Source organism: Lagopus muta, chromosome 12 (genome assembly GCF_023343835.1).
Source record: "Lagopus muta isolate bLagMut1 chromosome 12, bLagMut1 primary, whole genome shotgun sequence".
NCBI classification, from domain to species: domain Eukaryota; kingdom Metazoa; phylum Chordata; class Aves; order Galliformes; family Phasianidae; genus Lagopus; species Lagopus muta.
The window spans coordinates 7571770-7588731 of record NC_064444.1 but is presented as its reverse complement, the minus strand read 5'-3'; the positions used below and the strand labels follow the sequence as shown (position 1 = coordinate 7588731).

At 34.7% G+C, this 16962-nt stretch overlaps 2 long non-coding RNA genes across 2 annotated transcripts in view; both read right to left on the bottom strand.

The window, feature by feature from the left end:
• Positions 1 to 4852: 4852 nt before the first annotated feature.
• Positions 4853 to 8059, bottom strand: LOC125699198 (uncharacterized). The gene is made up of 3 exons (XR_007379482.1): positions 7975 to 8059; positions 6748 to 6835; positions 4853 to 4908 (listed from the first exon to the last, which is right to left on the bottom strand). It is a non-coding gene; the product is annotated as an uncharacterized LOC125699198 (long non-coding RNA).
• A 5224-nt stretch (positions 8060 to 13283) lies between these two features.
• LOC125699196 (uncharacterized) overlaps positions 13284 to 16962 on the bottom strand; it is a 36018-nt gene continuing 32339 nt past the window's right edge. Inside the window, exons 3-4 of the long non-coding RNA XR_007379481.1 lie at positions 15371 to 15538; positions 13284 to 13387 (exon numbers count right to left, since the gene is read on the bottom strand). This is a non-coding gene — a long non-coding RNA (uncharacterized LOC125699196). The remainder of the gene's footprint in view (positions 13388 to 15370; positions 15539 to 16962) is intronic.

The following is a 16962-nucleotide window of genomic DNA, read 5'->3' as shown; positions in this document are numbered from 1 at the left end:
ATCTTGAAGAAAGAGAAGGTATTAGGGTATATAAACCCATGTTTATATACCCTCATTCAGAGTGTAGGACTAGAGAAAGTTATCAGGGCTGCAAACAGGAGCAGTCTGACTGTCCAATGAGGTAGATAATTAACTGTTAATTAGCTAAATAACATAATTAGATAATTATTAAATAATAATTAATTCTGTGATAAAGAAGTAAGATGTGGACTTGTGATACTAAAAATGTACAGAGGCAGTTGTCGCAGCAAACCTGGAGAAACGCTTTTGGTACAAATGCATTTTCAGGTAACTAGTGATAGGACAAGAGGCAATGGCTTTAAGTTGCACCAGGGGAGGTTCAGGTTCGATATCAGGAGAAATTTCTTCTCTGAAAAAATGTTGAAGTATATGCACAAGCTGCTCCGGGAGGTGGTAGAGTCGCTGTTCCTGAAGATGTTGAAGGAAAGGGTAGATGAGATACTGAGGGACATGGCTTAGCAGCCATGGTGGCGACAGGTTGATGCTTGGACTAAATTATCTTAGTAGTCTTTTCCAACTTCTATGATTCTACAATTCCTTACCTCTGACTCCCCTGCAGCCTGAGCTCTTGCAGCAGCCATCCTTCATATGAGTGTGGGTCCATCCATGCAGAGCCCATGCCCCATGGGACTTTCCCAGCAGTGCCCAAGGGATGCTTCATGTCTCCTGTGCCTGCGCTGTGAGATACTGAGCAAAATGGCAGCAGACTAACGTGTCAGCCTTGGAAACTTCACTTCTAGACATAGTACTGGGTGCAGGAAATCCATCTTTAACAGATTAGATAAAGAAAAAAGGGAAAAAAGAAATACATTATTGGTGAGTACACTGTGGCATTTCTAGCTGTATGTTCATAGAAGTGGGCTTGCCTTTATACAGCTTAATTCTGCTAAATGTGATTTCTTTTGAATAAAAAATGAGTTTAAAAGTTTGAAATTCAAAGCAACCCAAATAAATGAATTTTCTGCTTGAAAAAAATTGTGTATCATTTTTTTTAATATTAAATGGCATTTTCAATATTAACATGCAAATTTTCATGAAGTTTTTTGAAACCTTTTTACAGATTATTTTCTCAAATTAATTTCCTTTACCAATAATCCTGAAAAAAATGTAGCCAAAAGGCACGACAGCTATATTTTGTATTTTAAAATGAAAACAACTTCTCCAAGGAAGTCAGTAGCTCAGTAAGGTAATAGAGTCATCAAAAGAAACTTCTATAGGTATTAGGATACCTCTCACTGGGAAACCAGCTATTTCACTTGGTTCATCTTCATCATATATTTTAATAAACTGTAGATCACTATGAAGGAACTAATACGCTGGCCAAAACCAAATAGATTTCAAAAGAAAGATCCAGGACTGGCAGTAATTGAATGATGAACAGCTTGCAATATTAGAGGACAAACAGTAGATACGAACTTGCTACACCAAAGAAGCTGCACCAGAGATGAGAGGCAAGCATTGTGCACTTCTGAAAGCAGGAATATTTTGTCACACTGTCATCAGATAAAATTTCTGATGTATAGTTAAATAACCTTTACTTTCATCCCTCCAGTGTAAAAGATGGAAATCTTTTAAGAGCGAGAGTCCCAAAGAAATGTAAATACAGTGTATTCACTACTGACATTTCAAAAGATTTTGCCCCACCAGTGGAGACAGCTATTCTCTATTATCAGGTTTCCTGTCAGTCATGTTGATTAAAGTTGATAAATACTGCAAGCCACTTGGGGTAGGCTAAAGGACACAAAAGAAAAATGTAACTTATTTGAAAAGGAACATATTTCCTGGGAAACGAAAAGCAGGCCATAGATGTCTGCACCTCACTACTTTAAAAGAAAGCAAATTCCATTATTTAAAAAAATAATAATTTTCCTAGAAGTATTACATATTAACATACTGTAATTAACGTAATAGTTCTTTTCATGAACAAAGCAGTGTGATGTTGAAAAGTTAGCTCAGTTTCCGTGCATGCACAGCCATTATCATGTTTATCAAACATGGACAATAAATGACATTTCTCAAATTTGAGGTCCAGACATCCCCAAGGGAAAATGAGTTTGAGTGCATCTGGAATACTGGGATGACTTTTCACAAGACTGAGGTCAGTAAAGAAAGCAAACTACATTTGAAAGTATACTACATGTTTTCTGTAAATATTTAATATGTAAAAGACAAAATATCGGGCTAATATAAATTCATAGGGTCAAATCAGTTACAAGTATTCTGATTGCCACTGCTGCTGCATTATTTTCCAATCTTCCAGGACTCTTCAGCAGAAGTTGCCATCCATTTCAGAATTAATATTAGAAAAGCATTTATTTCTTGCTTGCCATAAAAGCAACTAAAAGTAGAAACACTCTGGCAGGATGTGGTCAGTTGTGCAAAAGTGAGCTACTACCTCCAGAAAGGAAAATTTATTAAAAAATATACAAGCAAGTAAAAAAAAATGTTGCACCTAAAATACTGGGAAAAGCTGGAAGAAAAGCAAAGTCTGAATCCACAATTACTTCCAGTTATGATCTTGTATCAGACTTCAGTGGAGATACTTACAGCAAAGTAGAAGAAAATGTGAATGTCCAGAAGCAACAATGATAAACCACAAAATATATTCCATGAAAACTATATTCCCTGCAATGGTGATTTTTCCAGAAGAATATTTTTATAACTTGACTGAATATTGTATCTATATGAGTAGAAAAGATAGTAGAATCCAGGTTTGACTACTTGGAGAAAGAAACACTTTAGAGAAAGCTGAAATACACTGTATGAAAGAAGGAATGAAACTCCTGGTAATTGAATTTAATTTTCTATTTAAGAAAAAATCTTACGTTTAAAACAAATGATTAATGAAATTCATTATGTGGCTATAAAAGTATTTGATGACCGACACATTTTAGGCTAATAGCATGAACTCAACTGCCAGCAGAATATATTCTTTTAAACTCTTAGGGATTTTTAAAAAGACCTGCAGGGCCTTAAAAACCTAAGATGATGTGGGTTTGGAAATTCTCAACTTAACCCAGTTTGCAGCAATATTTTAAAATCACCATATATGCATTTACCTTTCTGAGCGTATTATTTGGATATATATATTTTCTACAGCAGCTAGAATAGTTGAAAATTTAATGCAATAAAACTACATTAAATTTCTGACAAGTTATAAAAGGAAGAAATCTAGTCCCACTCCTGTACTTCTTTGGGGTAAGCTGAAGTTGTTTTTATAATCAGATTCTTTTTGAAGTGCACAGGGTGCCCAAATGAATGCGTATATTTAAGAATCTCCCTTTCTACCACTGCAGAAATCTAGCTGAGATAATGAATATACCTTTTACAGCAATTTCAATACAGCTACCTTGGGTCTCCTTATTTGTTCAGATGCTTATCCATCATAAAATCACACTCCATAGAATCAGATTACAAACCCTGATGAGAATTCTACACATGTGGCAAACTACGCCATTATAATTAATTCAGTCAGAAAACCATTACATGTTAACAGAGAAGAAGATTCTTAAATTCTGGCATTTTCCTCAGGCTTTAAAGAATTCTCAATGAAGAAATGTTCTATGATGCAGCAATATGAAAATAGTCGATGTTCTATTTTGCACTGACTTGTCTTTATTCCTGTTTAAAAATAATGGTACATGTTCTTAATACAGTAGTCTATAGTTTTTATAGTGTCCATATCACAATTTAGTCTATTGGGTGCAAAGAGAAACACCTGATGACTATCATGATCTAGAAATAATGGCACCCTTCTTAGAGGTTTTAGATGAAGCAAACGGGATCATCTTTGCTTGATCTAAGAAATATCATGATCTAGAAATAATGGCACTCTTCTTAGAGGTTTTAGATGAAGCAAAGGGGATGACCCTATTACTCATTAGATCAACAGATACCATAGCAGGAAAATAATTTCTAGATTAATTAACCTGGAATATCACTTTTAAAATACAAACTAATGGGAATTATATTAGCGAGATATTATTTGCCCAGGATCTATTATACTAGCTTGTTTATAGCAGAAGCTGGTAGTTTGCACAAGTCTAGACCATTTACTGTTTCTTTAGAAATTCATTTTGCAATAAAAATGCAGAAAAAAAAAATTACTAAATTATGAAACAAAAAAATAAAAAAATAAAAAAAATTAGTGGTATAAGCTACTACTCTACCAAAATAGCTTAAGCCATTCATATCATAGAAGTAATATGAAGAGCACCTTGAGTGTTCAGAAGCAATTATGACAGTGATAACTGCAGATGAAATGAAGCAAAATGTGAAAAATTTATCTTCATGTACACTTTTCTACATAACAGAATGGCCTCCATTTATCTTACTTCTTTTTCATTAGACTGATTAGTTAACTGGCTTCAGAAGCAAAATATGAATGAGCTGACAAATTGTTCCCTTTGACTTTTGCACAGTCCAAGAGTAAATATCAGATTTAACATGTAATCATTTAAAATAGCTGATCTGACTACAAGTTAAGATGTGAATATATTAACCCAAATGCGTTGTCAGTACATACATGAGAATTTAGCCCCTAACATGCACTAAAAGGATAAACAAGTAGCAGCACCTTAATTTTACCTTATTTATGATCCTATTGAATTCATATATAGGAAAATACAGGAATCTACTTAATCAACATGAGAAAAAAGTCTTAATGAAGAAAAAAATGAAAAAAAGGACTCACAGTGCAGGACATACCTGATGTAACAATACAAATAGAATGCTTGTGTATTATTCACCCTTCCCCACATCTAACAACAATCACTAACTGGGATTTTAACAATACCTGATTTCGTTTGCCTTCATTTTAAGAACTACTTGCCTTCATTTTAAGAGCAATCTCTGTGAGGACTCCAAGTGCAAGTCTACTAATCTTATCTGTGGACAGAAGAGATAAAACAAATCCTTATTATGTCAATGGAAAAATAAATGCCATTTCCCCATACTGAGACCTGGCAAGCAGCGACTGTGTCATTTAACACAAGAATCAATACAAAGAAATCACTAGGTTTTGACCCAGCTTGGTTTTAGGGATGTGCATACTTCATGACTGCTTTAATGGTACTCTAATTTCTGGGTGACTAATTTTGAGACATCTGGGAACACCTTCACCAGGTGGACTTTTTACTCTTTGAAATTTTCACAGATTGTCTCAAATGCAAATACAAAGACATTAAAAATCCCTCCCGTCTTAAGACAATTTTTTCCATCTGTATTATGTTATATATAACAGGCTGTCATGTTTCTTTTAGTTTTTTTGTATGTGCTTCAGACATGCAGAACTGTGCTTTGTGTTATACATTGAAACATTTCAAGACAGATTTTGGCCACAATTTTCAACCTTCTCTTTGGCCAATTGAGCAACAGAGATGAATGCCCCCGCATGCAGCCTTTGGCAGGTATGAACCCTTCGGTTTGGCATTGTCTTATAATTTCAGTAGCCTTTCTAACACACCCTAATTGTGTTTGGCAGAATCTCATGATAGATTTTATTAGCATATGTTCTGTATGTCTAGGCACTTGGTGATCTCATCCTTCATTTAGCAATCATAGCATCTGAACTACCAAGGAGTTAAGCCTTCTAAGACTCTTTTCTTGGCTTGCTAACAATCTTTTAAAAAAGGTTTTGGTTGAAACCCTATTCCTTCAATCCCTCGTGCATTGTCAAAAAAGCTATTAAAAATCTGTTACTGTTATAGAAATCTACAGGCTATCCTGGAATGCTCTAGAGCTCTGCCTTGAATTCAAAGTACAAAAGATGCGTTCCAGTCTGATTGCTCCAGTCTGTGGTTTTCTGTATCAAAAAACTGAAAATTCTGTTTCTGTTTTCAGCATTATAATCTTAACTCCCCCATGAACACTGGAAACTGGGCTGGCTATATAGATATTTTCCAGGCCTGTTTTCATTTCCTTTCACTGCATCTTGCTTGTCCAACATCTTCTATTTCTGATCTCCTGCTATTTTAATTCCCTTCCCTCAAATTCCTTTTCCTGACATTTTTACTGTCTATAATCTGATATTAAAAAAAAAAAACAAAAAAAAAAAAACACGAAAAACCGAAAAACAAAAAACAACCTCACAACCTCTTGTATGGTTTGACTCTTAATATAAGTGTACAATTCTCTCCTCTGCTGCTCAGAGAGAACCACATGAAGGCTGGAGGCTGCCTGGCCAGAATGAGGAGAGGAGGCAGACGCAGTTCAGCTCATATTCCTGCAGGTGAACTCTGGAATAAGGTTTCATATCCTTCTGACTTTGCACACGTGTCCTGAGGATCTTGTTCATAAATTTTTTGACTTTTTTGTTTTTTTAAAATATTTTAGGATTTATACCATTCAGCACCATGATCTCAGCTGGGGCCTATACATGTTATTGGGCTGCAGCATTTGGGGAGCAATGCTATCAATAGGCTCCGCTCCACCACTAAATGCAGACAGATTTTTCATGAATAAAATCCAGTTCAAAAACATTTGTACACCATAACCTCTGGAACAAGCTCAAAAGAAGACTACTCCAACAAATATGCACGCACACGTATTCAAGATGCATTTTCCCCATCCTCACCCTTCCCTTCTATTTTAAAGAGGGGTTGCCTTTATGCTGATCAGCTTTTGCTTCTTCTGAAGCCTACAACACAGTTATCATATGGTCAGTTTGTGGGCTGAGTGGTGCACACCAGAGTCCCATGGTACCCTGAGTTCAGCTTCCTGCCTTACCAAGTACCACTGCAGCTGCACTCAGGAGGGCAAGAAGTTCTCTGCTTATACAAATGGCTGTTGCTTGGAGTCCTCATGTGGCAACATCCTACCTCCAAGAGATAACAAAAACACACAGATAGCATGGGTAAAAACCAACTTCATTCACATTTGCCCTTTCTCTTCCTATTTCTCAGTGTCAGTGAAGTTATTGGGAACCATTAATTGGTTGCAAGAAGCAGCAAATTAATAGAGGCTTTGTGATATAATATGCCACCTAGAAAATGAGCAATGAAGAATGACAACCCTTCTAACATATATGTGTTGGTCCTACACTTGGCCCTATTTCTTCATAACTATCAGAAATAGCAAAAAAGTTTTCCAGCACACATTGACATTTTTCACAAATAGTACGTTACATTTTATGTTAGTACAGCTGGTATGTACCTTGAGAGCTGTACTTCATTCACTCAGGTTCATATTTAATAGGCATCAGAGATCATAGAAATTTTATGGTATAATTCAATAGATTACCACACCAACTGAAATTACTAACGTTAGAAATTAACCACCTTTATAGCAGAGACTCTCGGGATAAAAAATGAAGTAAAATGCAATGTACTAAAGAGACATAAATTTCATGTTTACTAAGAATCTGTGTGAATAATGTGTTTAATATGCTCTTATATTCATCTAAAATGAGAGCAAACAAAGTAATACATTTTCTACAGAGGCTTAACATAATCATTTCCTTGAGAATGCTAAATTTATCTTTAACCTGTTTTCTCCAATTATACTCATTGATGTGTAATGGAAAAAAAGAACAACTCTCAGAATTAGCTTTTACAGCATCTTTGTGGTCCCAAGCCAAAAAAACAAGGCAGGATGCTTTCCTGCTTTATTCTCAAATAAAAAGAAAACACTACCACTGCTGTATAGAACGAACACTTTAAATATGAATGTGTTTGTCGAGCTGGAAAGTCAGTGTTGAAATGCTGCCAATTTCTGTGACAAATGCTGTTATCAGGAATGTATGGGAATTAACAAAGCAAAATAAAGCTTTAATATGCTGATTGCCTTGCTTTTTTCCTGAGCTAGTGAAACCTAGGATATTTTATAAGGTACTGCCACACTAAAACCCTCAAGTTTACTGTAAAAGTGCAAGTAGATGCCCTGTGGCTACCCAGCTATCCTGAGATTTCAAAAATGAGGAAAACCTCTTCCTGACAAATCTCTTCTGCAGCTTACCGTGATTGTACCTCCACCTCCTGTTTCAACAGCCCTCCAGGATATCTCCAGCACCTGCCTCCAGGTGAAACCTTTCCTTACTCCTGCAAACAATAGAAAAAGACAAGACAGAGAAAAAAATCTATCAACTTAATTTCCAGGAGAACAGCAGTACAAAAGAAAAACCTAAATATGGTAAACTTAGCACCAGGTCTTCCCAAAAAATGAAGTGCAATCTTGTGGAAAATATAGTTAAAACTACAGTCAAACAACCTTGTCCAGAGTGTTCTACAGTCAAACAAATACACACGCACAAAAAGGATTTGAAGGTATGTCACAGAGTGAAGACAGAGTTTTGTTAGGTGAGTCTTCAAAATACATCAGTATTACATGGTAGTAGGTGGATTGAGGTGTCTCTCAAACACTCAGTTCTCAGCCACAGCTGAAAACCTAGTTGTCATATCACCAAGGTTAATAATTAGTGTCTTTTTTAAGAATTTCCACTACTAATCTTCTACATCTATCTTTCCCCCATTCTGGTAGTAAAACAGAACAAGGATGAAACATTTTAAAAATTAATTAAAGCCTGTCCTCCTAATGAGTAAGCTTGAAAACATTTGAAAGGATGGAATTATGCCTTATGCTCTTAGGGGAGAAGATGGTCAATATTAAAGTAATGCCCCACTGAAAAAGTTATTTTCTTTTTAATTTCTTCCATCTCAGCTGCAATTCAAAGCCTACAAAAGAAATGTTGAAGTTTGCAGCACTAAGAGAATATGATAATCTATTTGAAAGAAACGTTTAAGATAACAAAGTGATTATTTTAGGAATTTTCACATCTACATAGTCTTCTGTGCACATCTTCTCTACAAGAATAGTTTTCCAAATAAAAAGATGGTCAAATATTCTTCGTGAATCCCTACTAACAGAAATTAATTCAAGTGAAACTACACCTTATTGTCTCTTAATGTTTCATACATTCAATACAATACCTTATTGTATTGAATTTATGCACTAGAATAGAGACTGTGGTTTGCAGAAAAGAAAATATGGAGTCCATATATAGGAATTGTAGCTGTATGCATATTTTTGCATGTAAGGAAAAAAATCTTCCCAAGCAAGCAAATTTGGAGGTCTAGCTGTTTAATGCAATCTTCAAAAGCAACATAAAAAAATTAGCAGCATGTTTTTCAAAATTTATGCAGACCAAAGACTGAAAAGAAAACTATCCTCTAGGAATGGCATAATACTTTTCTTATTTTGTTAATATTGGGACAACAAATGGCTATAGAAAAAGCTTTCATCAAGTATTTTACAGAAAAATGCCTGTTAATGATTCTAAAAAAAGCACATATGTTCAATTTAAAATAAAATTGTTCATCTATAATACCTGTAATTCAAAAGAAAAAAAAACAATGAAGAGCAGTTCAGGTCATTTTTCTGTTTTGCTTGATGTGTCTTATCAATCAGCACATGCTATGCTAGTAGCCTGACACAAAACAAGAGCTCTCAGTTGTGAAAGTCACACAAATAACCAATACACCATTATATTCCACGATATTCTCCTGCACTACTGAATTATCTTGAAGCATCAAGACTTAAAACAATTTTACCGCTCTTATCAACTAGAATAAAAAAGTCTATCAAATTAACATTAGCGATGATAATAAAAATCCAAAAAAAGTTTATTTCTGATAAAAAAGGAAGTTGCCATTGAATAACTGTGTCGGAGTTGAACAGCATTTCTCAGGTTTTACTAAAATGTACTGTTGGACATGAGGATCTACTCTTTATCTCTTACTGCCTGGCAGACGTGTGGTCAATAATTTTTACCTAACGTGTGGTTTTGTTGGTCTATGTAACACAGAGCTTCACTGTATTTTAAGTATGATATGGTCTGAATCTAGAGTATTTTTCCTTCAAGAGTATGTAATTATGGAGCATGATTAAATTGATTTTTAATTACTTACAAAACTCATAAAATCAACAAGCATAAAAAGGATATTGCACCAGCATTTTTTCTTTGTAAGCTCTGCCTTCTCTATTTTCTCCCAGTACAAATCTACATGTACGCAAAAACGTTATTTTGTTCCTAGGTTAAAAAGTATTTTTATTAAGAGATGAGTATTTTATGAATGCTTGAACTCCATTACATACTATTTGTATGAAATATAATCATTGCTTAACAAAAATTCCCCAGATTCTTATGCAGCTGATCTACTTTTTTAAAAACAGTGTGCCAACAGATTCAGACAAACAGAACTTTCTTATCACCATTGGCAGACTTTCATTCACAGCACATGATCAGAAAAAAAGAACTATATTATAATTGTGTCAAACTGTACTTTATACTAACTCACCCTCTTCATTCTATTCATTCTGTTGCCAAATTAAAAAAAAAAAAAAGCATAAATCTGTATTGTGCTGTTCTGATCTTTCAGCTCAGTTTCTTAAAAAAAAAAAAAAAAAAAAAAAAAAAAAAAGTGATACAGTAGCAAATGAAGGATTAATTTGCCATTGCCTGATTAGCTCCAAAATTACCTATATAAAAATAGAATTCAGATCTACAGGGCTGCTTGGAAAGTAATGCTCCTTATTTTATTATGTTTTCATACGACATCAGAGGCAGATATTGTTGGTCTGGCAGTAGAGGATAACCCATACCACCAATATTCCATTATAATTTGTTTTCATGTGACAGATGCCACAGAGGGGCAGTCTGACAGAACTGTGTCTGAAGTGGAGATGCATATGAAGCAAAGGGATGGAATTCCTCATAGTAAATCTAAACAATGTGTTTTATGTTCAAAAAATTTTAACATAATTTTATATTTTAGATATTGCTTCCCAAAATAGGAATGCACAGGAATTTTAAAGGAGATTTTTAAGTTTTGTAAATGCAGTCATTTTGATACAACAGTTTTTCTTATTAGAAAAATAATCTTTTAGATTATTTTTCTACCTCATTTTTATGCACAGCTAGAACTTCAAACAGCTTTATGAATACTGACCACATAGATATTGGTTGAAAGAACAAGAGCTATCTTGTGTTCAGACTAAGACTGTAAATATGGCACACACAGTACTTCAGGTATCCCAAAAGACTACTTTCTCATTCCAGTTTTTTCATCATTAATTGTCAGTATTAAGGAAATATTCCAAGCTTTCGGCTTGTTTCAAGCTTATTTCAGCAGTCATGAAAACCTCCTGGAATTCCCTAGGGAAAAAAAAAAAAAAAAAAAGCAGCAGACAAGATAGTAAATTACTTCAGAGCAATTGTCCCCTGGAACTGAAGGGATATGAATAGGAATAAAGATAACACACTGCTTCCCTCTTCTTCATATACTCTTCATTTTATAAAACAATTGGACCTAACTGTTTTTAATGCTCTGTTTCCTTTTTTTGGCTATTGCTGAACAGGAAACAATTCACTTTTGTCCACATATTTTTCTCATTTCAAGGCATAAAATGTAGAGTCCATCACTTTGAATTTATTAATTCATCCACTGCAGATGGCTTTTGCCTCTTCGGTTTTCATTTGACTGCTTCCTTCTCCTTTTTCATCCCTCCTTATGCTTCCCCAGTTTCCAAAGGTGACATATACACATGCTCAAATCTCATGAAGTAATGTCTAAATCTGCTGTAAATCACATAAGCCCTTCATGAGTCACATGTACCAGAAATTTTAATTCAACAGGTTAAATGTCACCTACAATACACAGAATATATTTTCAACAAGCTAAATATTCAAAGATGATATAGTGTTGTCCCTATAAACTACTACTCCTCAGAGAAAAATGTATAAAATTAAAGCTATAAGCGCTGGAGTTAAAATATTTAATTTGCACATACAAAGACTAAAAATGATTAAATATTAGTATGTTAACACTTCGAGGGGCTTCTTAGGTATGTTACAGTTCCTGAGCTTCCTTCTTGTTCAGTCTAAAATAGGATTTAGAAGTTTTTATTAGAATTTAGATGGGTTTAAAATCTCTACATATAAGCTGTACTTTTACTGATTCATTCCATGAATTTCCTGTTGAATTTTTATGTGACACTTGATCTCCCCTGTTCTGATCGGATAATGTAAATTTCCAATGGAGATTAAACACAAATGAGTATGAAATTGATTTATTATAATAAATGAAATTGAGGTCTGAGGTCCTTCTTCTCTTTTCTTTTTTACCCCCACCCACACTAAGACTGCCTGATGAATGTTTTTTCTTATGGTAGTATTTTCCAAAGAAAATTTAGAAAATTACACATTGGAAGTTACATTAAACATTGTTCCAAACTTGTTTAATTTCATGTGCAAAATATGATTGTTTGAATAGTTTAACTTCTATAATTACATTGTTGTGGAGCCAACATATTCTGACAAGATTCCTTCAGAATTCAAACTCGTTATCAATTTAATAGAGAAACTGGGAAAAAACGTCTGTCAAAATCTTGTGTCACATCTCTACATTGAAATACTTATTCTAAACATGTTGTGCAGAGTACCATTGTAAATGTAGGTGTAGAATTTTTTTTTTTTTCCACTATCACTGCGAAAAATGCAGCCTTCTTGTCACACAGAGGTGGCTCATCCACAAAACATTAGGCTTAGCTTCACATTCTGAAACAATTCAACAGAATTAAAGGTCCTTGATATACACGCAAAAGTTGACTCTGCAGATACCGTGCTTCTATACAATCAAAGCTATTTTCTCTGCCTGGATTTATGCATCACAGAAATTTAGAAAACTGTGTTTTGCCTACAGAACAATGTTGAATGGTGAGCCACTGACAGCTGCGTCATCCCATCTCAGCTGATTAAAGACCATATCTAGAATGGCAAGAAAGTTCAGTAACTGCATCATACTGCTTTTGTTTCCCAACAGAGGGAAAAAATCTTCTCAGCACGTATTCCGCCACCAATGCAGATGCACGTGTAGATGAGATGATGCACCCTGAAACAATTGCTAGTATTTATGCCTCTAACAGTCACAACACATTTTCTACAATACTCAGAAATACTATACTTTTGTCAAAGATGTTTAAGCAGAAATTCCATCAATTCCACAGGATTCAGCATCCACTTTACCTTAAGTGAACAATAGGAAATAGTGTCATAAGTACTGATGGTCTTCTAACTTGTTGCATTAGAAGATGTTATAGGTTTCTGAGCTCAAGAACATCAGTGGATAGACCCACAAACACAAGCTATTCATATATAAACAGTGTACTCAGTCCCTGTTGTAATTTTAGGTGGAGTTTACATGTTATATCCAAGAAAACAGGAAGAGATACTGCTTTCATGGAGAGCCAACCTGTGAAATTGGTACTTGCCTTAGCCAATTTATTTCTTCTCTTGTCTGAATTCCATTAACTTGATCACTAATAGACCACTGACAGACGAAGATCACACAGTTTCCATCCCTTTGAATGCTACCTACAGAAATTTGAAAAGGCTGCATTAATATCATAAAGTGCAGTGGCTTTTGATGAAAAATAATATGGCAAATTTACTTCTGCAGCTAAGTCCCTTGTCTACTGTTCGAACAAGAAAATGCTGTTTGGAAATGTTAAGTTTTAAAGAGCAGCTCATGCAGTGGGCACAGTATTTATGCTTCTTGGAACAAAGTGTTGGAATCAATACTGTTATTTCTAAATGCAAAAGGCTTGTATTGAAAGAGAGATGAGAATGCAAGTACAACCCCCCCAGAATACACTCCTTAATCTCCTTGCTGGTTTTTAAAAGGGTTTCAGATTCTCTCTCGTAACATTCACCAAAGTTAGGCCAGAAGAAGTCAAAGTAATTTAGATCCAATCTCTTTTCAAAAATGAAATGAACAGAAGTTTTATTAAAAGGAAATGAAGAGGAAATTGAACTTTCATATTTCATGGTGCAATTGTGATGACAGAAAACAATATTCGTCGACAGAAGTTTAGAAGATATTTATACGTCTGCGCTGCCACACAGGGGGAGTTGTGTCACAATAGAGGGCAGGTAATTTTTAAAAATATAATGGTGCTGCAAGTCAGATTACTTGATGGCTATTCCAATCAAGTTCAGAATATAAAACTTTCCACATTCTTATGGTCAAGAATGAGAAACAAATTGAAATGTGTAAAATATGAGGGGTTTTCACTAGAGATGCTTATGGGTAATGCAAATTTCATCTGTATAAAAGCCGCACAGTGCTGTATTCTATGCTGTGTAAAATTAAATCGCTTAAACTGAAATCGTAAGTCTATGGAAGACAGGTAATATAATGGAAATGTCATAATTCTGCTGTGCTGAACAGCTAGGATGAAGAGAAGAAAATGTAGAGATACAGGTGTGAATTACAGTGTGTCACCATGGAAGAAAAAAAGAGAGATTTGCATTTAGCCTTAAAATCTAATGATTCCATAGCTAATCCAACTGTAAGGAAAGCAATGGCTTGAGATGACTCATGTTCGGAGGCTTCTCCTTGTGGGTGAAAGCTCCATACTCTTCTCTGACTGAGCACACAGTTAAGTCATCTGTAGTTTATATACACTCTATAAGATACTGCTGCTAGTAATCCTTGTATACTACAGTGGATACTTAGGCACAAATTTTCCAAAATGCCCAATAATTTCAATCCCTACCACTTCAGGCTACTGACTGAAGTATTCTTCAGAAGCAGTACAAGGTAGGTGACTGGGAAAAAGGGATCTGCATGACTCAGTCTGGACCACTTCAAAATAAACATCTGAGAAGACTGTCATCCTACATATAAATGTAAGCCACGGTTTTTTCCTCCTACTTCAAAGTGGCACAGCCAAAGAATGCTTACATACAACAGGAGAAAGGAATGATATTTCACTCTCCCCCTTTTTTTTGATGCACTTGTAGGTAAAGCACTTAGCTTAAAAAATAATTGTTTTAAATTTTCCTACTGGGGGGGAAAGAAAGAAGTTCAAAGATAAAGTTTTCCATAGACTTAATACTTCAATATTGTCTAATAAAGGTTAAAAATATTCTTTAATGAGAGAAAAGAGAAACCTATTCTATGACTCACACAATTCAGTAGAAAATACTGCACTCTCTAATGCACGTGTATAACACCATTAGAGCTGACAGAAAGAATCTATATGCAATCAAGTTTTAGCATTGCAAACAGATCTCACTACTTAAATTTATAGTGTGCACCTTGAAAGAGCTTTTTATAGATATCGTAATGTTTTCCAAATACATGCAATATTTCTAATACGGTTGTGCTGAAAAGAATTAGCTATCTACTTCATAACTGTTTCAACTCTTACAGTAGTTAGGGGTATCTGACAGTCAATGGAGAATAACATCAAGAAAGAATTATATTTTTCAGCAGTTGTTAGTCATGAAGTTACAGATAAAAATGCCACATGACAGTATAAGTATTCCTTGACACAGTCATGGGTTAATTACCTTTTATGAGCACTATGAAAATGCTGGAAACTAATGCATCAGCTGTTACACCGATTTGTCCATTTAACAGGTGGTTCTGATTAATAGAGAACGTGAAGAATCGCATCAAAAACTGACACTCAAGACTTCCAGAGCAGGCCGTATAAGCAGATCAGAACATCATCACAGCTGAAAATAACCAGATTGACATAAATTAATAAAAATACTTTTAAAGATCATGTGGAAAGGAAATTAACTTGGAGAAGTGGAAGCACTTCTATAGCAAATTATTTTGAAACAAATGACAAGAGTGGGAACAGACTTTCAAATTCTTCCAAATGAGGAAGAAAATTGTATGCAGCATACTCAGACATTTTAAAACCATCAGACATAATTTGTCAATTGCAGTTTTCTGAGGACTCTGAAAATTTTTCACAAAAGAATAGATTTCCACCTACTGCTCTGAACTGTGAGCACAGCCAGGTTAAAAGAATATTTTTCACATTTAATTTCATTTGCACATGAGAATCCTGCATGTTCAGATTGAGTTTATTTAGCAATGAACTTTATTTTCCCATTGAATCTTTAAGCAATGCTATCTTAAATATAGTATTTATAGAAGTATAGAATGGAGTTTAAGGTGATATGGGAATTTTGACCAGAGTGAGGATAATTGAGTGATTGTTCCGCAGTGTTTGGACAGTGAACATTATATAGCTTCTGTAAAAGGACAGGGCTCCTTATTAAGCTCTTTTTCATGCAAAGCTTGCAAAATACTCAGGTACATACACTCAGGGTCAGGAAGTAAAAATAAAAACGTACAGAAGATTTAACAAGGATTTAAAAATTCCCTACATTATTAAAAAAGAGACCACATTCTAAATTCCCCTAATATGTAATTAATTCCAAGCATGAGGAAATGTCTTTAACATCTCAGTCAAGGTTTTTCTATTTGTAAATTATGAGGTGTTCAGCACTCTCAGGGGATTGAGCTTTTAATCACACAGATGTCCATTATGAATTCTCTGTTTGCTTAGTAGTATAATAGGAGAACTCACAGCATCTTTGTGCTATAATAAATCTGCAAGCTCAGACAGAATGCTCATGATTGCCTTCTAAATTCTTTCAAGGTCATTCTACGTGATTTCATGCTACATAACATCCTTTCTCAGTCCATTTCACACTGAGAAAAGATCATGATAAACATTGATTTTTCCCTGCTGGTATACCTGAATTCCACCATGTTCCCCTCCCCCCACACCCTGGTACACCATTTTCAACTTGTTTGATTCTAAGCTGCTGCGTAGACACCTTAAAATTCAAAAAACAATTAGGATAAGGGAAAATAAGCTGCATTTGAAGAATGAACTGGAAGAAAAAAAAAAAAAAAGAAAGAAAAAAAAAAAAAGCAGTTACTTCTAGCAGGAAAACTGGTAATGGAAATAGATTTTAAAAAAGTAAAATAAAAGAACTCCACAAAACTACACACCAACAATCCAGAAGTGGAACCAATAAAATATGTGGGGTAAAAAAAATTCTCTGAACAAGGCATAACTTAAAATACGCTTGAAATCTGTGTTTTGCAAATGCACATAGAAACGTACTTCAAGTCA